The following is a 22614-nucleotide window of genomic DNA, read 5'->3' as shown; positions in this document are numbered from 1 at the left end:
GTTCTGCAGAGCAGACTGTGAGCACATTTCCAACTTTATTTTTTTTTTTTTTTTTTACATTTAATGGGTCGAACCGCTACTCACCTGATGGTAAGTGATGATGCGGCCTAGGCAAACGCTTCGTGCGAGTGGGTGTATCTACCATGAAGCGGTGACGCCTCGCCGATTGTCTTGTGGTTCGATGATGAAAAGGACTAGGGGGAATCAAGTTGTGCAATTCCCCCGCACACTCTCCGAAATGTATCCGGTAAAAAACGGAAAGGCTTGCGACGCCTGTGTTCAAGAGAAGCCGGGCCTCCACAAGCGCATCATCACTTGGCACGCCTTTCAATGTGTTCGAGCGCATCTACTCTAGGTGTACATACAGTACTTACAACACAATCTGGTAGTTTATACTAACAAATTTCTTGTTTACTCACTGTTATTGAGGGGCTTATTAACTTACTTAATTAAAGTTCGAGGATAGTTAAAGGATAAACTCGATTACTTTACTAAATAATATTCCTTAAAAAAATATTTAAATTGTCTTTAAATTGTCTAGTGGAAATTTCCCTGTTGTATTGTAGGGATCAAACTCTAAAGACAACAGTGTAAGCGAATGGAAACTAATGTTCGGGTGGAAACTGTAAACTGTTGTACTGCTGCGCGACAGGACGTAACTACGCCATGTATGAAAGTGTGGATTGAACCAGAGCGCTAGGAGTTCCGTTCGCCGCTCCTATCAATGGAAATAATGAAGGTTTGCGTAGTAAGGTACTTCCTCAGCATATTTTGGTTATTGCGAATTGCGATTTATTGTACAATTCGTAAATGTTTGGCTACCTAGGCTGGCTTGGCTTGGCTGCAATGAGCCGACGTTCACACGTGGTGGGTATTGTTGGTGGCACCGAGCAGCATCCCTGAAGCCCACAGGGGTGGCCGTGCTGCAGGAGGGGCGCGGGCGTGGGGCGTGCGGCGAGGCGGCGCCGCCTCCGCCGCTCCCAGGTCGCGCGGCGCGCCGGCCCGGCCGCCCGGCCCAGTCCGCGACTAGCAGCGCCGCCGTGCGCACGTGCCGCGCGCGCGCCGCTCGCCGCGCTGCCTCGTGGCGACCGCGCATCATACCACCACTACACCACGCACCACGCTCTCCGACCGGAGTTGCGGTTCGCATCTTACCGGGCAGCATTAGAGTCAAATAGTTATTTCTAATACTGTCAGGTAAAGATGTCGTCCGCGCTCCACGTTCTACGTTTGACTTCTGGAATTCTTCGAAACCGGTCCAGCAACGGCGGTTATATTTACCGGATTCCGGTGCTCATTGGAAGCTGTTCTGTACGCATCAGGTAACCGGAGTGGCACTGCTTGGAGCTGACTGGCGCTGACTCCCAGGAAATCGCACGCGCAACTCAAGACCGCGTGCGCAGAATAGTTCTGTTAATGTTTATCACCTTTGGAACGTACGGTAACAGGCGACAGTGTTAGTTTGTCCATCACTCGCCACCACTAGACTTGTCACATTACGTCACAGGTGTCGCACAAGTTGTCCTCGCCTCATACATTACCACGAGTGTTGGGACGCCACCTCTCGCATTGCCATTTCGAAGAGATTACTAATTTATTGATAACGCTTGAGGAACCTAAACCAGTCAAAATGTAAATGTTCGTCGCTTCTTCTAGCTATCCTTTCGATACGTCAATCGTCCGATCGTGCTGGTACAACCGGTTTTTTGATTACGAAGTCACCATTTTTATGTTATTTTTAGTTTTCTACGTTATTCTACTTGCATTATCTATTTAATACATTTTCAGGGTCTATAGGGTACCACAAATAATAATACACTGATCGGGCTGACGAGTTAACAGCGCCCTCTATGTGGTAATGTACCGTAACCTGTTTCCAGTTGGTAATCACGTCGTCTTTTAATTTACGCGTAACAGTCGGGTTGGTCGGCGCAAGCACCGCTTCCCGAAGTCGATGTTATCAACATAATCCGCGCACTGTTGCGTTTCCTCATCGTCGCTCACGTAACCCACTTAACTAATTAAAATTCCTCATGGCCGGCAATGAGCACGCGTTTTCAACTCATTAACTCGCCGCACGATACTCCCGCCGCGGCCGCGCGCCGAGCGTCGGACTGTGGTCGGACGCCCGGCACCGGCCCGGCACCGGCCCGGCACCGGCCCGGCACCGGCCACGTCTCCGGCTCCAGCCGAAAGTTTGTTGCCGTTTGCAGGCAGTGTGTGTACTCACTGAGCCCAGCGCTGGCTACCAGCAAGTCAGTCGTGCAGCGACCGTAGAGCGTGGCTTCGGTTTCAACTTCATTTACTACAAAAGATAACTTTTATTATCACTTCATTTATTAGCACTACCGCCCGCTGGCCGGTGAAACGGTGTCTTTGGATAGATATTATTTTAAGAGCTTTTCCTAAGTGTTTGTGTGGAATATCTGATGTTCCCATAATTTGTTTGTATGTGCATAATGCATACATATCTACGTAGATAAGGTTGAAAATAAACACAGCTGTTCAATATTTAGATAGTCCACTGGCAATTGTGGTTCCTTCTTGTGAGAAGAGGTCCAGCAGCTCCAGCAGTAGGACTAGGCGATATATTCAGTAATAGTATCTGCATGTACCTATCCTGATATTTGTGGTTGAGTCCGCTGTCATGAACGTAGCCAATATAATATAATCACTGCACTGCATAAGTGGCTTGACTTGAGGCGGTTACTTCAAGTAAACAAGCATTATTTACAGGAACTCTAGGCACCTAAATATAGGAAATTAAAATTCATGTTTTAAGCTGGTGCACCGAATAGACCTTGTGAGCCACACGACATGAAGCAACAGTGGCGCAACAGTGGCACAACAGTGGCGCAACAGTGTTGTCTTGTAGTTCGCCTGCGCCCGCGCCGAGAGCGAGCGAGTGTCTCGAAGACTCGCTCGGCAACGCGCCCGGTGAAAGCCGCAGTAAATTAATCGCTCAGGTGGATTCCGCTTTCGAAATGAATTTTTATTGGTATTGGAGTGTCCCCGCAGCCGCGACCGGTTCTTAATTTCCTATAGGTGCGCGCGTTGTGCATCTATTTCGGGAGTCGTTGACCGCGGGTTGGCACTACTGATACTGTCAGCCGGTTTATTCTGTTCGTGTCAGAGAGTCGTTCCGGGAGCGGTCCGCGCGTCGATCGGCGATTTCGTGTAAAACTCGGGCGTATTTCAGGCGATGACGTAACGCGCGGGAGTGCGTCGTCCCCAGGCGCCGGAGGACATGCCTAATCGAGCATAATGTTATTAATAAGCCGGGGCGGGCCGCGACTTGCCCTCGCATAAAACTACAATTTATCGGCCATCGGGCGCATGCAATCCAAAACAAATATGATACGCCTCAACATTGACAACGGGCGCTCGCTGCACACAGCATTGTTGCGCTATTTATATACATTTCTAAACTGAGATCTGTCTGTCTCGCCACGTCCACCGCTAACACGTCTATCGTGCTAAAAGCTAAAGCTAAAGCTGTTTCACGTTCTGTTTTATCACATTTCTATGTAAATATTCATATTTTTTAAAGTCGCCTAATTATCTGCTCTCTGTGCAGAAACACAATAACGCAGAGTTATGTCCTTCTTTACAGCTGGACATTCAGGCAGTCTACTATTGTTTACAATATTTAAATTGTGATTAGGATTTATTTAGGATTACTTAATTAACAAAGAACTAATTATCACGATGACATCTCATGTCGCATGCAAGCCACAATGTTCTGAAATAGTTGGGAATGGTATGAGCACATTGGTAGCCATTACACTGCTAGCTAGGATCCTACCACCATATAAATGGTCTCTATTAAAATTCTTAGAATTAGGATTAATTTTGAATTTATTATAACTGTGGTTAAAAATCCAGATCGATTCAGAGGTTTTGGGCCATAAAGCTGTTATTGATGATGTCAACATAGGAACGATGAAGTTTGCAAAAAAAATGTAATGGAAATAATTTTTTAAACTACTGAATTAAATACAAGTAAATCGGCGCGTAGCTGCAAAATGTTCAGCTCGACAAGGGTATTTATAATAATTGATAAAAATACAAATTGTGTTTTAATTATATTGCAGGGGAGGGGCTCGTTACATACAGCCACTGAATGCGAATAGCTCGTAGCATGATTGTAACAAAGTAGTGGTTGCCCAACATTGTGCGGCACCATCAGCGCGCGGGGCAGCAGGACAACACGTGTATGAATACATACTTAGCACGTAATTACTACCGAAATGGACAACTTTAGATGAATAACTAATTTTTTGGATTTATAAAATAATATAATCTCTCGTATTTTCACGTGCTACCGAAACTTAATCAGTACGTGCGGTTAAGTACCTGACGGTAATCATTCAACACACACACACGCACGCACGCACGCACATACACAGACACTTCATCTACATGCATCAGCACAGTGCATCAGTCTCTTTATGTGTTTCGTTGAGTGTTCCTAACTCAGCTCTTGTTCAATACAAGACATAGGACGCGTCGTCGTGTGTCCTCCGCCGGATGTGGCACACCCCTCTCCTAGCCGTTGTTACTCTTCTAGATAAATTCTATTCTGTCGTTATTCAATGATAAAAATGAAGATAGGGAAAATAACTGTGGCTTGACAGTGTCAATACCCTGCAAGATGGCAACTCGAGCTTGCCTTGATCTTCTCTATCAGGCTGTTCTATAATACTGTTTGATAGGTCACTTAGCTATCATAGTTGGGACATTTTGTTTTCAATGATTCTTGTAAGCTAGTAACTACTGCTGATAAAATTTGACAACATACACGAGTCGTCTACTAGCCATCAAGTAAATGTCTGGCTCGTAGCAGCGAGCGCGCGCAGCCTCTCCAGCCCCGCCCTCCTCGCACTGCCTGGAGTGACGCCCCCGTGACGATGCCTGCAAAAGACATCAACGGTCCGCACCTTCTGTTGCTGTGCTAACAGTGAGCAGTCAGCAGCACTGACCACTACGTCTACTCGTACGGAACTCTCTGGTCGTGTATCACTTGTTGCGCAGTAGCAACGCGAACCATGCGAACCACTTCTTACAAATTAATAAAATAACAATGAATTCTCAAAAATAAGCATGCGTTGAAATTTGATAATGTAGTCTGAGAAACAGGCAGTCGCAGCTATTATTATGTAAATAGTGTCTTTACAACATTAACCTTAATGTTACGGGTTGCTTCCGCTCGCTGAAGGTAGCAACATATTAAGGTAATGAATGCTATGATAGCCATTAAAACGGTGCTGAGTAAAACTTTAGAGAATGGTTGTTTGTGCAGCTGGCTGGAGTAAGGTTGGCGCCGCGTCACTGCCGCAGCTGGACAGTATCTACATACAGTATGTTGTCCTTCACAAGTTATTCACTTTTATATTGGCATTTAATAGCGACTGTTTTGGGCTTATTTCATTCCTTGGCGTTCCCTATAACGCTTTCTCTCGCTGTGCGCTCTAGCGCTGTTGACTTGAAGTTCGTTTGATTCTGGTAAAATTCGTTGGAAAAGTATAATTTGTTTGGAACGTCTGTAGTTAGTTCGGTCAAGCAAATACGCGCATCTTTCACGTTCTCACATTGTAGAGCCCTGTAATTAACTATAACGAAATTAGACTTGTAGAATGCACTTGTGTCAGCTAAGAGTTGTTATGCTTACTCAAAGGTCTCATTGGCGGTGGCACGGGCATTGGATCGCTCGATTCCCTGCAACATGGTTGAGTTGGGCAGTGCTGGAGTACGTGTCATGTTCGTGAACGGGCGCTGTCAACTGGGACTGGCTGACTGACTCAGCTCCAGACTGCATCAATTTTGTTGTGTCCTCAAAGTTATTTTCTTTTCCATCCCTTTAACTAAATTTTAGTGTTACAATGTTCTCACATAGTTGAAGCAATCGAAACAATGTAACCAAGAACTGTATTGTGAATCTGATTGAAAAAGAGTAACTTATGGAGTTTCTTGCTCGTTTTTCTGCATAGGAATCTACACTTTAGAACGAGCAAATAGCTTCACTAGAGGACTGACCGACAGACAGACATTGTTGATATTATAATATTTGCTTTGATGTTCAAAAGTGCCTTACTGGTCTATTTAAAATAATAAATTTTTGACATTGACTTTGGTATTATATCGCAAGCTCTACGATTAGAGCATGTCCCGCAGTGTGTCGGTGCGCATGTCCCGCAGTGTGTCGGTGCGCATGTCCCGCAGTGTGTCGGTGTGCATGTCCTGCAGTGTGTCGGTGTGCATGTCCCGCAGTGTGTCGGTGTGCATGTCCCGCAGTGTGTCGGTGCGCAAGTCCCGCAGTGTGTCGGTGCGCAAGTCCCGCAGTGTGTCGGTGCGCATGTCCCGCAGTGTGTCGGTGTGCATGTCCTGCAGTGTGTCGGTGTGCATGTCCTGCAGTGTGTCGGTGTGCATGTCCTGCAGTGTGTCGGTGCGCATGTCCCGCAGTGTGTCGGTGCGCAAGTCCTGCGTTGGTCAGCGACAGTCGGAGATAGGAGAGTTGTTGTAACACTCCGCTAGAGCCGCTTAGCATCCGTGAGATGATAGTAGTGTGGTAGTGTCGTATTATTTATAGACGGAGTAGTGCTGCTTGTATGCGTTGTTTGTTTACATGTGTGGGTGCGTGACGTGGCGTGTCGCCGCGCGACCTCCTCGTCGCTCTCGCGGCGTGCCACTGTGCGAGCGCACTATAAATACCGCGCTCTGTCATATCGAACACCAACTATTATTATTTTCACTAAACATTGTCTGATGTCCGCGAGTAAGGTAAAACATTCGCTGTTTTCTTGGAACCATGTGCAACGGTAATTGCTGTGCATAGCGCGTATTAAGTCATTCTAGGTGAGCAGTAAAGTGTCTGATCAACAACCGCAATGTAATGTGTCTGCCTGCATCGTCCGAGGATTCGTCCTGTAACGTGCATACTTTCGATACCTTTATATTTATACCGTAGACAGACGATTTGCTTTCAGTTCTCTTTCAGTGTGAGTGGTAAATTACTTGCCTGCAAGCCATCACCTCACCTGTGCTGGCCGTCGTGTAACGTGGCGCCCCCTCGTGTCCTACTAGCGCTAGTAGCCGGAACAAGTAGGACCGCATTCACTTCAAAAGTACAAGAAGAGCACTTATGTCAAACCCAACCAGGCGTTTGTCTTTACTCTATCAATGTGTTTATGAATTCCATTTTAACTAAATTACAGTTTCTACTCATCTTTTATTTTCGCAGCAAAAGGTTTTAAAAATGCTAACCTTGTTGGGAAGACTGTTTCCAAACTTGTAACTGTTATAACAGGTAATAAGCACAATAATAGGCGTACTATATATAATCCGAATAAAACGGAAAGTATTCCATCAGCTGTGCACGGGTGTGGTACACAGTGGTTGGATGCCACACTGACACTACACATGTGCTCTGTAAACAAGAAAGTGTTGCACATATTGAGTGTAGCAGGTACCCACACAGTTGCTGTAGTTAATATCAAACATTTATTTGAACAGATAGTTACTAAACTGAGTTCGAAATAAACTCTTGCAGGAGGAGCGCGCGCAACCGGTACAAAGCGGACGATGTGTCGCCGGCCATTCCAGTAGCACACCTTTGTGGCGCACCAGTGAGTTCCATTTGGGACGAGCTCCTATCGTCACTGGTGGACGAGCTGACGAACTATTCCATTTTTTTGTCGTTTGAAGAGTATGTTCTAGTTAAAATAATTTTGACTTTCATTTGGCACATCACCTTTGCACAGCTCAGCCAGGTGGCTGCGGACCGCGTGCTGCACAGCATTAAGCTCTCTCACCCCCTCGTCAGACCTTAGTGCGCCCTCATAGCATATCACTCGATACAACGTTGCATGTCGTGTGCGTTGTGCAGACGATGCAGGGTTCTGGAAGTTACGACATAAATGGCTGGTCGGCCGTGTTTATAAAGCTTGCTTTTAAAAATACAGTTTGCTGGTAACGGTCACTCGCATAAGAGAGGATTCTTAACGGCCGGCCGGGAGGCTTCGGACGCGTGGGCAGCGGGCGCGGCCGGGGAGGCAGGAGGGGGCGGAGGGGGCGTCAAGCTCGTTGCAAAGGTCAGGCAGCGTGCACCTGCGGCACGCATTGTTGGACCATTTATCACAATCGCTGCTACCACATTACCTACTTATATTATTTCTCAAGTGAATCTCATCGGGCTAACAATTTATTATTAACTTATCCTTTTAAGATGGTTCGCTCTTGCGTGTAGACATTGGTTCGTTATAATAACAACCAGCAGTGTTCCCCGCAGGTTGCAGTCAATGTTACAAGCCTGAAGTAATCGAATCAATGTAACCAAGAATTGTATTGTAAATCTGATTGAAAAAGAGTAACCTATGGAGTTTCTTGCTCGTTCTTCTCCATAGGAATCTACACTTTGGAACGAGCAAATAGCTTCACTAGAGGACTGACCGACAGACAGACGTTATTAATATTATTATATTTGCTTTGACGTTCAAAAGTGCCTTCCTGGTCTATTTGAAATAAATGATTTTGAGTTTGAGTTTGAGTTTGAGCCTGTCACTGGTCGCGTGTATGACGTGTGTGTATACGATGGACAAGGTTCACTACACACTCTCAGAACTACTGGTGATGAGAGATCACTCGATGTTTTGTTATTAGACACGTGGGTATTACTGTCGACTAGATGTACTGGCCGGCCGCCGGCGCCGTCACGTTCGGCGCGCGGCGGCCGTCGCGTATCTCTGTGTAATCGCTGCGTTATCGCACGATACTGCGATACTGCGCGGTTTAGGATAATACGTGTTCCGATAGTGTTCGATAGCGTTGTTAGCGCCGACCTTACGGTTTGATTTGGTAGCACGTCGACTTCAATATACCTATTGTAATTACTTTCAATACTTATAATGACTAATATATTTAGGTACTGTGTACTGTGACGAAACTAGATAATAGAAAGGCCGCGGCAGAACTGCGGCGCGCATCGTTCAGCCGTCAGTCGGTGTGCGCTAACAGCCGTAGCATATATGTACCTATGAACTTATGTTGAATATTATGAAAAATAAGCGCATGGAATTTTATCAAAATAAGTATTGGTGTATGTGTGGTGTGGCGGTGTAGCGGGCGCGGGGCGCGGGGCGAGGGGCGAGGGGCGCGGCACACATGACAACAGTGCACACGGTCTCATGTCCATTTTGTGGATGGGCGGTCGGCGACCCCGGGCGGCCGTGGGCGCCGCGATAAACTTTATATATTCATACGCAGGCATGTGAGCCGCGCGCCTGTATCGGAGTATCGCCGGCCGGCTGGTTATGTCCGGTACCGTTACTTTTCTTGCTTTCAGATCTCGTTCGGTGTTTAATTCTTGTTTTAAAACTGGCTGCGCGACAGTGAACCGCCGGCTCCGCTAATGAATGTAGCCGCATTAACATGCGCCGCCAGGTGACCGCGCCGCCTCACTGCCACACATGCCTCGCCACTTGCTCTCTCACTCTCTACAGCACTAGCTAGTGGAGTTGACATGAGAACCCACGTTTAAGTTGATTTCAGTCAAAAGGAATTACCTCCATCATGCCCTATGTACCAAGTTGTAACTGCGAGGGTAATTACTCAGTATCTGCGCATCCATATAACACAGTTCTCATGGTTATCATCACAGAGCCAGTCTTGGATGTATGCGGCTATGTCAGATCACGTACGGCGCTGTGTGAGGCGGTGTTGCGGTGGCTCCGACGGCTACCCGCGACAACTCCCCAGTGGCACAATATCTCATTTATTAACTAGATGACACTGTTGCTAAATATGTTTGCTGCTTTCATGTCCTAAGTCTAAATAACTTCACCTGAAGCGACTACTTTCATCCACCAAATCCACCATCTTGTTCCAAAAATGTAAAAATGTCAACGTTGCTGATTTGTTTGGTGCAAAGAGTAGTTTCCTTAGTCACAGCAAGTTGGTGAGCTTGATGGGGCAAATTAAGTTAATTGACATGTTTCAGCCACAGGGTGGTGCGGCGCTGCGGGCCCGGCGCCGGCCACACGCACCGTCCCCCGGCCCGCGCCCAGCCTGTGTCCGGCCCGCGCCGCGCGGCTGCTGGACGGCCAGGTCCTCATGTACTGTAGCACTATTAAGTAAAATCTGATAACTTTGAAAATAAATGTGTATTATAAAAGTGATATTTTGTGGTTTTTCTTATTCTCCTATATGTATAATTATGTGTTCACGACTAAGTTTCCGCCCGTGGCTTCTCCTCGTGGTCACAATTATAATAAAGAGTTTTATACATCATTATAAGTTTTGTTTAGAAATGACACTATCTATTGGTATTAATCGTACAAAAATCCGTCCGCTATTTGAGTTTGTCGAGTTTATACGGATAGATGTGAAGGGAAACTTCTTTTTTTTAATAATGTGGCATAGTACAGACTCCTCCCGTGCGATAATTTAACTGTTTTTATATAATTATAATTTCTCAAACTGCCCATCAACCTTCCACTATAAGCGACTCTATCGCCTGGATAATTATTTTTCCATCGTTCGTTGTTATTGGGACACCCGGATACACTGGGAGCAGTTCCTGAATGAGCCTTCCACTAATATTATAACGGTGATTTTCAAACATACTGTTTGTTTGTAATTATATTACAGAATGTTACAGTGAATGGTAAAGTAAATGATTGTGGTTTGGGGACGAGAGTAACTGCATCAGGTGGATGCAATAAAATATCTGCACATATTGCGGTATTCCAAGATTTCAATAATATCCAAGTTGGCACAAAGACGAAATTGTGACATAAATGCGAAAGTTTTTACGTGTGTTACCTTTTCACGTCAAAACGGCTGATGGGACCGGGATGAAATTTGGAACAGGGGTAGATTATGGTCTGGAATATCACATGGGTCACTTTTATTCCAAACGAACGCGGGCAGAAACTAATCGTTTCTAATTAATCCTACTAATAGTGTGTAGATTTTATGGCGAGTCCTCTTACATAGTGTAGCTGTGGACAGTTCCGGACTGTTGAGGATAACTTTTTTTTATGTTAAAACTGTCCATTATTACATTATTGCCCTGCTTATTACATTACTTTACATAGATACTACGAACCACTCCTGTCAGTATCTTATTGTAATAATGAACCAAACGACCACAACATGTGAGCTCTACACAGTTCGAAGATTGCACACAAAATTGTACGAGTCGCGGGTTCGATTCCGATCGTCGCTAGGAACAATTCCTTGTGTGATCCACAAATTGTCGTTCAGGGTCTGGATTTGATGTGTATATGACATTGTATATTTGTAAACACACCGAGGTTACAGGAGATCAGCCTGGCGTGGGGCCAGTGACGGACGGACGAGTGAGACAATTAATTTACGGTACTTCAAGTATGAAGTCGAATAGGTTGTCCCTTTCTGTATCTGTGAGAGCCATTGGTACTGTTCAGACTACTCGTACATTTAGGTGCTCCCCCGTTATAAGAGTGACACAACCTACTTACTCACCTGTGCTACTAACTTACACTTTCGGCTCTAGGCTTCCATCTCCGAACTAATTCCAATGCGATACTAAAACAAACTAAATAGCGAGCTGAGGAGGCGGTGGTGGAGATGCCATTGCTAAAATACAAGGTTACAAACTGTGATATCGATAGGAACATACGAGATGAACTGATTCCGAGAGAGTGCAGTATATAGTAATAAAGAAGGAGATATAAGCGTGTAGTTAGGCTAGCCGCGAGGTACCGACTACGTGGCGAATGGAAGCGCCAGCAGTCGCGCGCTGAGTGAGCACAACCAGTCGCAAGTGTCGTACGGCGAACATTGGCGTCTATTAATAGACGCGCTGCGCATGTGTGCGTGCAGGTGCAGCCTCCGCTCGTCAGGCAGCCGCCGCAGCCTTGAGCGCCGAGCACCGAGCACTGCCAGCCGCCAGTGGCGCGTGTGTACTGCTCCGTGGGCACTGTCGGGACCTGCAGCTCCCAGTACTGTCGGGCCCTCGTGCACTGCAGCTAGTAATGGCACACCGCTACACCGCGACCAACCCACTACACTAGTGTGTGCTGCCTACCAAATGTCGTCACATACAGGTCATATTATTAAATTAATTAGAGTATCCAAAGTATCAATTAACTCTTGGTGTGTACAACGTTGGCCACATTGCTCGGTAGGTGAGAGTGGCGGGTGTGGGGCGCGGGCGCACGACGCGTGCGGGTGTGGCGGGCAGCGCCATCTAGTGAGCGTCACTTGAGATTTAGCAAATAACTGCCTTACTATTTTGGCGGACGATGATTTGAATGAATGGAACTCCATTGAACCCGCGACACAGAGCGACACGGTGTCTGCAGCTGGAAGGCACGCGGCGACTTGGCGACGTCAGCCGCGACCCCGAGCCACGCATTAACATTTAAATTTATGTCACTATTAACGTGCCGTAAACACCGCTTTAGTCGAATCACTGCCTCATTTGAATATTCGAAATAAAATCAAACGCTCGACCTCTCCTCGCTTCCTCTATCGCTGCCTCAGTGTGTCGGCTCGCTGGGTTTGTTGTACCCTTACACCTACAGCGAGTAAATACATATGTAAATACATCATATGTAGTACGCTGGGTATCTTTGTCATCACATAATACACGAGAAACACGCAGCTCTAGGTTCATCGCAACTCGAAAATGGTTATACTGCAGACAGCTATACCACTACAGCCTCGACTTGGCGAACAAGAAATGTATTATTTTATGTAAATTAATAATTCAACAAAAATATGTTGCAGTGAAACATACAAACTACTTGTAATTATGTAATTACCAAGTTTGTATCTTTCTACTTAAATAACTGTTTTTTTTTTTATCGTAGTCTACAATAATGTAAACATGCAGTCAAGTGTAAGAGACACATATTACAATATCGGACAAACTGCTAACATTTAAGAGACACATATTACAATATCGGACAAACTGTTAACATTTAAGAGACACATATTACAATATCGGACAAACTGCTAACATTTAAGAGACACATATTACAATATCGGACAAACTGTTAACATTTAAGAGACACATATTACAATATCGGACAAACTGTTAACATTTAAGAGACACATATTACAATATCGGACAAACTGCTAACATTTAAGAGAGAAAAGTTAAGTAGAGGTATTCGATCATGTTGCTGAAAATAAGACAGGCGGGCGGCGCGGGCCGCGGGCGGACGGCGGCCGCGCCAACATTAGACATCAACGCACGAGGCGCGCGACACCACGGACCACAGCGCATTGCTCTGTGCTATGTACTCGTATTTATGTTGTACTACGTCTCAACATTAGTTTCAATTTCTTGGTTCAACTTAGTTTCCAAAATGTACAGTACAAGTACTCACATACATACAATGTTTGTGTAGAAGCACTCGGATTCGGATTGTGCGCAACTGTACAAATATTGATAAACGAGTGTTTGCTATTCATTAGGGAGCGCTCGTAATGACACACTTTAGATAACGTCGACTGCTCACTGACTGTACCTACTGCAGTAGTCGCAAGTTAACAAGCACGCGCCCTCAGCTCGCTGGCTGCTGCACGTCACTCCAGTATCAAAGTATAATTGCGTCGCTGCAGTCTGTCTGTGTTTACCGGCAGGTTGCTGCTGGTCGCTGCTCTCCATCGTGCATGTGCAGCAGTAAGTGCTCCACGTTATCATAATGGTTTGTGTACTGTGTGCTGACTAATTGTTAACTCATCGATTATGGACAATTTCTTCGGCGCTGTAAGTTTATAGTTAACTCGTTATACTCGTTGTAACGGAGTATGGGCGATATAACCCAACCAACAAAAGTTAGTTTTATAGAAGGCCATAGAACGTTTTGTAAAAACTAAACGGTGGTCAAATAAAAGGCCAAAGAAGGTGCATCTACAAAGAAAGTGGCGCAATTATATCTCCATTCAGTGTTAAAGTAGAACTATAAGGGTATCAGGCATGACAATTTTGTGATATATAAGCCACCGCAGCACTACTAAAGTGTTTTTGGGTACTGTCAAAGAGTTCATGATTCCATTACATCACTAAAATTCATCATTCATTCATTTTACATTCGTTCACGTCGCTGCAGTGTCTCAGTGTTTTAGAAGAGAAATAAAAAAATAAGAAAAGTGACAGGGTATCGTGGTGACTAAGATATTATTTTGTACTTAATCGAATTATTCGTCTCTTACGAGGAAAATGTTGTGCGAATGTAATTTTACTGATAAACTATGTATGGATTTACGACATATTTGAATGCCCCCTTCGAATTAATGAGCTTTTACTAAAATAATTTCTTATTTTAAGTTATAAACATAGTTCCAGCTTCCTTAACTCTACTATAGTACTCATATGATAGATTACATCCACCATTACATGAAATTAGGGTTCCTTTTGAGCTTGTTTGTTATTTTTGTTTTATTTTTTGTCCTTATTCCATAAATATGATGAATACTTTTGTTAATGAATAAATGTTATGGTTTATAAATCTGTGTAGGTACTACGTATGACGTCAGAGAAGTATAACTACATACATACATATCGTCACACCTTTAATCCCCGAAGGGGTAGGCAGAGGTGCACATTATGGCACGTAATGCCACTGTGTACTTATATTGTAAGTCCCATGTAATAGGTGGAAAGCCTATTGCCATATACCGGGCACATTTCCAGACTCCGTGCTACTACTGAGAAATTTTCGAAAAATCGAAAAAGGCTCAGCAATACTTCGCCCGACCCGGGAATCGAACCAGAGACCCCTTGCCCGGCAGTCGCACTTGCAACCACTCGACCAACGAGGCAGACTTTTTATTGCTTCGTGTGAAATATTATAATTAATAGCCCAATGCTTCAAACCATCTCGTAGTTGCTGGTTTTTTTTTTCAGTTGAATCAATCAAACAATCTGAAAAACTGTCACACCTGGAATCGCTGTCCACAAATGAATTATTCTCCATTTCATCACTGACGTGAACTGTATTTTGTACGGAACCATTTTTTATAATTGGGTCTTCAAAAAGAATTATTCAAATCGGACCAGTAGTTCCGGAGATTAGCGCGTTCAAACAAACAAACAAACAAACAAACTCTTCAGCTTTATAATATTAGTATAGATAAAAATATTGTCGCATTAATTACACTGAATCAAAATGTCAATATTGTTGTAGAAGAGCGATAGAAGTGCTTTTACAAAACGGAATTATCATTTAAAAGCATTGCTAGCCTACCTTTATACACAATAATAATGTTTTAAAACACATAAGATCTCCGTTATAGTACTGTTGTGTAATAGAGGAACTATAATAGTTATAAAAAAACAATCTGCTTCTAAAAAGTGTATTTGTGATATAAGTTTATCACTACAGCTATAATGGGCATTAACAACCCTTTATAAGACAATTAAGCTATATAAATATAATTTGAAACTCAGCTGTATCACCAAATCACTCCGATGTAGACTTTTTGTGCCCACTATATTACTGTGTACTGTAACGATGATCTTAAAACCCTCAATATCGTAATATCGTCCTATTCCTGAGTTGTCATCTCTACTTTAACAAACGACACATAGGAGTTCGTTTCGAACCTTTATTGCGCAAATTAGGCGCATTAGGGTGACAGTCAAAACTGTTATGAAGTTCAATTGTTGTATACTAGTAACAATGGAGGTTGCTATAACGCCTGACTATAACAGCTATATAAAGTCGTGAAGTAAACCTTTACATCAACTATTAATAGGTCGTTTTTGCTATATAAACTTATAGAGCCAAACTGTGTTGTCAAACGCTTTTACACAACAATCAGTCACCACTAAAACCTTTATACATCATTTACCCAGCTTTTTTGAGATATAAGGTTTGGTTATAGGGCAAAATTGTTAGTTGGGAACTCACCCCCAACCCGAGTTATGAGAATTAAGTCACTGAAATATGAGTTCGGATGTAATTTAAAACTCGTTGAGCTTTCCTGCATTAGTGCACGAATGCTCATGTACTACTGAGGCACGCGGTACTGGGAGCAGTAGCTTGTAGTTACGTTGACTGGTACAAAACGTATGTATGTACCTACTACACTATACTTATATATACTGTGAATGCACTGTCTGTGCCTTGCCTACCCCTTTGGCAATATGAGTGAATTAAACTTTTGTCTCGCACCTACAAAGAGAGAGGTTTGATGATGTGACTAACACTACACACCAGTGTGTAGCCACACCAGTGACACCACGGCTGCACTGCTCGCTGGTCGGTGCGTGATGCTACAGGCGAGTGCTCAAAGCGAACACAAACAAGTTTCAGCGACCAGCGTCCGTCGGAATAGTTGCGCGAGTACAAAAAGAAAGCTCTCCGTAGCACCTGCAGCCTGCAGTCCGTTCACTCGGCGACCATGTTTCAGTGACGTAGCGCGGCGGCGCTGCGACGCGACCGGTTCGACTCCTGCGCGCGCTCACACCTCGACACACTTAACTTGTCGACTCCCAAGTACTTTTTAAATCAAGCTGTGTATGTAGATGCGATGGTCATTTTATTCAATTATTTACTCGTTTTAGGACACAATTACACTCTCTACTCATACATCATAGTTAGTACGCAATATTACGGTTTTCTGCTTTTCGGAGTAATTATCGAGAACAAGTACCTACGGATCCAATAATGAAGATTTTAAGAATATGTTTTACTAGTCTAGATGGATTATTATTATATGGATTATGTAATACTTCCAATGTAACGCAACTGGCGAAAAGTGATCGAGATCGCAGCTCGGCCAGCTCTGGTTCAGTTATCTTATCGCGACGTATGCGATCCCCTTCCGCTGCGCGCGCACCGCCGCCACAACCCGTCTCTACATCAGTGGGTGACTTATTCCCAAACAACTTCACAGGGACCCATTTTGTATCAGATTGTAAATTTTTAAATGATCGGTATCGCACATATTTATTTTAGAATTGACCTGTCCTACGGCCTGCTACGCATCACACCTCCCTACAACATGTGTGCTCTGCAGGATTATGTGTGCGAGTGTTGCCAGCAGGCTAGTGTGACCTGTGTTAGAGCTCGACATGAAAATACTCTTTTATCGGTATTCTGAACAGGTTTTAACTGTACTTTCCGAAATCGAAGGCACAATGGGGTTTGTAATTTATTTAATTAGGTATTAGGTACACAGATTAGTTACGTCTATGTGCCTATAATGTTAAAAATGTTGTCTGCATGTAGTTCATAATATTTCAGGCTATTTGTATAGCTTGTGAACATCAAAACTCGTTGACAAAAATTGAGTAACACTTGGACATAATTTGATGGGCCGGTGGGCCGCGGCCGAGGAGTGGCTGCGCGGTGGCGTGCGGCGGCAGGGCGCGGGGCGGGGGCGCGGGGCGCGGGGGCGCGGGCCGGGACGGTGTCATTTCACTAATTAACTCGTTGGGCGCGCCGCCACCGCCACTCCATTACCGACTGTTTATTGTGACAATTATTCCACCCCCCGACCCCCGACCCCCACCCCCTCCTCCACTGCAAGCACATCATTCACGAACCCTGCCTCGCCCATAAGTTCAGAGGAAAATATATTTTTACCAAACTTTCAAATCTCGTGAAGAAGTTCCCTGCAACTAGAGCTTGCATCGTCCGCTGTCCTGAAACACATACACACCTACCAGTTAACGAATGTTCGCACGTGTTTTGACATTCGCATTCGTAACTATTTGATGCGAATATTGCTGATCATGTGGTAAAATAATTACCTTTTCATTCAAAATATCAAGTAATTTTGATTTTTCGCCGTCTTAACATTATTGGGAAAAAAACCAAAAGACTTAATATAAGATGTAGGGAATTTGATCCAAATTACTTTCGCCGACTAATGGGATCTATGGGGACTTTTGACACTATATTCCTAATGGTGAACTCGGATTGTATTAACATTTGGATGTTCCCTTATTTTGTTTTTTTTTTATTGTCTACTGTTTTGGTGTTTACTTTGACCTGACAATGGTTGATGCAAACAATTACAAATGTGTGATGCGACTTACGCGTCAAGTAAACTGGCAAAATGCATCCACATTCGCGAATATTGTTTTCAGATATTCACTTGTGCATTCGCGAGTGTGTAAAATATGACATTCGTTCATTACTAACACCTACCTACTGGGTGAACATTAATCTACTCAAAACTCAATCTAGCAAACGCATTGCGTAATTGCAACGAATGTGTTTATTAGCACACGGTGCAGTATGTGGCAGTGTACCGGGGGGATCCATGCGTGCACAGAATCAATTCTATTCCAGATTCAGAAATTTACTACGCACCTACATATCTGCTGCCATCAACAGGTAACAAGGCAATAGTGTTGAAGTTGTCTAGCGTCTGGACAGAAATGTACCTAATATTGAAATGCAATACCTAGTCATCGATATTTGTGGCAGGCAGAGAAGACGAGAGATAAAGTAGGGACACAGTTACTGAAGAGTTACTACTTAGATAATATTATAATGAACATCGGCCATCGGTCCGGTAACAATAAACAGTTTCTTGCTCTAATTACATCTGGCGACAACGACATACGCGACCCATGTGATAGCCACACCAACACACCGACACGCACGCACACACGCGCATGCAGCGGCGCGCGACTGTGTGAGTGCGGGTGATAAGAGGTCGCGCGATAACCCGCGCGAGGCCGAGCCGATCACTTGGAAACTTTAGCGCGGCCGAACTGTTCCACTTGTGGATACATCGCATGGCTGATATCGAGGGATGCTACTGGGATTGCGGGAACTTGAGGGAGCTCTCCATTAAGTAATAAAACAACCACGGGCGAGTTGAAGTGATTGCTAGTTGTTGCCAGGAGCTGACGCTACGTCTAGGAGCAGCCGCAGTCGGTAGCGCAAGCAGTGCGGACACATGTGCTCGTTGTCTGCTCGCGGGGCGCCACGTGGTGCGCGGCCGCGCGCTGCGCGCTAACCACTACTTACCCACATTATTTCAAATATGAGTTCGTTATCGGTGCGCAAATAATTCTATATTTATAATGTTCAAGGAAAACAATGTGATATTTTATGAATGAGCGTGTCAGCGCGGCTGGAGCGCCGAGCGCCGAGCGCATGCAGCGATACAGCGCGGCGGCGCATACTTGGCGGTTGGCGCCTCTAACTGTATTTTCACTAATTCGAATTTCATATGAGTGGAGCTCCCGCGCGCCGCTCCGCGGGAGGGAAAGTGTTGCTCTGCTACACTTTGCCACGGAGGACATTGCTCATAATGCTGTCCAGAAAGAGCACACCTACTCCTGCACGCCGGCCGGTCAGCCACTGTTGTAAATCTGAATAAATGTTTCAAAAATTGAAACATTTCTGCGGAATTCAGATTTCTAATGCGATTAGGCTTATATAAGACGGAATGTTGCCCCATACAGGACTGGGCAAAATACATGCATTGCTTTAATTGAAATACAAATTAAAAATACTTTATCACAAGTAATTAAAATATAAAATACAAAATATCTTTCAGTAAAGTATTTAAAATAAAAAATACAGTATTTTATACATTTTAATTAAAATACAAATTACAATCTATGTAATGTAAACCAAAGAGGCTCATTCATAATCGTCTATCGTTAACATCGAACATGGTTTAAAAGCATTTTGCTTCGTCTAATGCAATCCAACCCAATGTTTGATAAAGAGGCAATGCAAAAAAGAGAGATAACGCCTGAACACTCTGTAGGCATTCAGTAATTCCGTGATTTACTTGAATATTTCACAAAAACGGTTCCAGGACAAAGACTCTTGCTGTGTACTCTACTCTAAGGTTTTCGAAAAAAAAGCTGTCATCTTTCGAAATGAATTTAAATGTATTTTAATATTAAGATGTATTTTGAAGCCTTATGTAACTGAAATACTAAATATAAAATACTTCAACGTCAGGTATTTGAAATACGAATTACAAATTACATTTTGAGAAAGTAATTTAAATACAAATACCAAAAACGAAATTGTAATTCAATTACGTATTTTAATTACATGTTATGTAATGCGATCGTCATTATCGTAAATAACGAGTCTAGAAGTTAATTTAACGTTAACTTAACGAGGTAAAGTGACAACATAGTGATCGACCAATATTATACTTGAATATTATTTCTTGACGTCGCAGTGATAAGAAGTAAGGAATGGACTGGAGCTAGATCTGATGCATTTGTTATTATACATGCGCGCTGTCTTGTCAGCCGTGGTTTGTTCTATGCTATAGGCCGGTAAACGAGTAGACTGATCATCTAATGGTAAGCAATCGCCGCAGCCCCTTGACACTCAGAATACCAGAGGCGTTGCAAGTGCGTTGCCTGCCTTTTAGGGTTTAGGAATTTAAGGGTTGTTAGGGAATCGGGGATTGGGAAGATTAGGAAGGAGGGTAATTGGGCCTCCGGTAACCTCACTCACACAACGCAAGCGTTGTTTCACGTCGGTTTTCTGTTAGGCCGGTCGAGCCGGCCCATTCGTGCCGAAGCATGGCTCTTCCACACTTAAACCACCACTTAACTTTAATTTAAATATTTTTTAAACGCAACGTTACACCCGTCTATTGCTTGTGAAGGATGCATGCACTCGTCAAATGACACGACGTGGCCGCCCTGTGTGGTTACCCCCGTGGGTCACCCCGAGTTTTTCGCTCGTTATTGTAATAATGGCGAGTCTATCATTGTACATACTTCTACAGATGACATTACATTTGAATATGTGCACAATGAGTAGACAGTTACTACTGCTGGCGTGTATTTGTGGTTGTTAGTAAGTAGTTAGTTATTGACAAGCGCATTAAGTGCTTAAATAATAAGTCGTTACAGTTATAACAAATGTGTCAGTACTGTGTGTGTGTGTGTGTGTGTGTGTGTGTGTGGGGCGCTGGTCGCGGCACGTGTCGCGGGGGTGACACGGTGACGCCGCGTCGACCCCGGTACTTACTGGAATGATGACCGACGTCACCGCCACTACACCAATAATACACTATTCCTATAACATGGAGGTACCTAACCCAATTGGATTTGCAGTTATCAGACATGAGACATAGACTGATCAGATGAGGGTACCTCAGCGGGAGTTATAATGTTGCACCAGCACAATGAGTGTGGTGTAACAGAGTAAATAGTGCCCAGGTATGTGCTGTGAGTGGCGGACGGCGGCCGAGGAACAATTTATTTATGATCTAGTCCGGCCATGAACTTGCCGATTTCACAAAACGTGTCTGTTTACATTAAATATTCTAGTTTTATAGATACATATGTATCGTGGATGTGTCCCAAGCGTTTAATATTACTTTATAATCTACATAACTGAGCTGTTGCTGTTGCTACGACCCAATCTCTCCGATGTTTTAAAATAGGGCCACGGTTATAGCACATATATTACAATAGTAAATATGTCGTCCACATGTAAAATGGCTAATGTTGGCATGGAATGCGCGTGCGCTCATCTGTCGGGAGCTTTTGTTTCGATATGACAGACAGTATAGTGCGTAGTAGTGTATGTTACTGCAGTGGACAGTATCCACTGAGTATAATATATGTGTGTATACATATACTGTTATATTTGTCGAGCAATCTGTTGTGCCCAGCCTGTGTCCAGCCACTGTCAGACACAGGTTGTGTCCAGCCTGTGTGCAGCCACTGTCCGACACTGGTTGTGCCCAGCCTGTGTCCAGCCACTGTCCGACACAGGTTGTGCCCAGCCTGTGTCCAGCCACTGTCCGACACAGGTTGTGCCCAGCCTGTGTCCAGCCACTGTCCGACACAGGTTGTGCCCAGCCTGTGTCCAGCCACTGTCCGACACAGGTTGTGCCCAGCCTGTGTCCAGCCACTGTCCGACACAGGTTGTGCCCAGCCTGTGTCCAGCCACTGTCCGACACAGGTTGTGCCCAGCCTGTGTCCAGCCACTGTCCGACACAGGTTGTGCCCAGCCTGTGTCCAGCCACTGTCCGACACAGCCTGTGTCCAGCCACTGTCCGACACAGGTTGTGTCCAGCCTGTGTCCAGCCACTGTCCGACACAGGTTGTGTCCAGCCTGTGTCCAGCCACTGTCCGACACTGGTTGTGCCCAGCCTGTGTCCAGCCACTGTCCGACACAGGTTGTGTCCAGCCTGTGTCCAGCCACTGTCCGACACAGGTTGTGTCCAGCCTGTGTCCAGCCACTGTCCGACACAGGTTGTGCCCAGCCTGTGTCCAGCCACTGTCCGACACAGGTTGTGCCCAGCCTGTGTCCAGCCACTGTCAGACACAGGTTGTGTCCAGCCTGTGTGCAGCCCGCGCCCCGCGCTGCTGTAAGGCTGGTTGCTGGGCATGGCGCGTTACAATATTGATTCATTCGACGCTTCATTGTGGACTTGTTATACTAGATACTTAAGAATTAATAGAAAGTTGTTTTCCCATAGCAGACGTCTATGGTAAAATTGTCTTTATTAACATAATGGCCACATTTAAATAAGACGATGTTTTAAAACTTTCTGATACGATCTCCGCGGCCGGTATGCATGTCACCCGGCTGTGTTTTGCTCAGCACCTCTGTCATATGTTATAATGTTATTAGAATGTAAATGTGACGAGCCGCGGAGTGT

The 22614-nt window shown here is 44.6% G+C and overlaps 1 long non-coding RNA gene across 1 annotated transcript; it reads left to right on the top strand.

Moving 5' to 3' along the window:
- Positions 1–754: 754 nt before the first annotated feature.
- On the top strand, positions 755–10172 carry LOC118266678 (uncharacterized). The gene is made up of 2 exons (XR_004782891.2): positions 755–1322; positions 9995–10172. It is a non-coding gene; the product is annotated as an uncharacterized LOC118266678 (long non-coding RNA).
- Positions 10173–22614: the final 12442 nt, after the last annotated feature.

The sequence above is a fragment of the Spodoptera frugiperda genome, chromosome 23 (genome assembly GCF_023101765.2).
Source record: "Spodoptera frugiperda isolate SF20-4 chromosome 23, AGI-APGP_CSIRO_Sfru_2.0, whole genome shotgun sequence".
In the NCBI taxonomy this organism is placed as follows: Eukaryota; Metazoa; Arthropoda; class Insecta; order Lepidoptera; family Noctuidae; genus Spodoptera; species Spodoptera frugiperda.
Note: the sequence above shows the minus strand (reverse complement) of the source record. Positions and strands in the feature narration are given on the sequence as shown.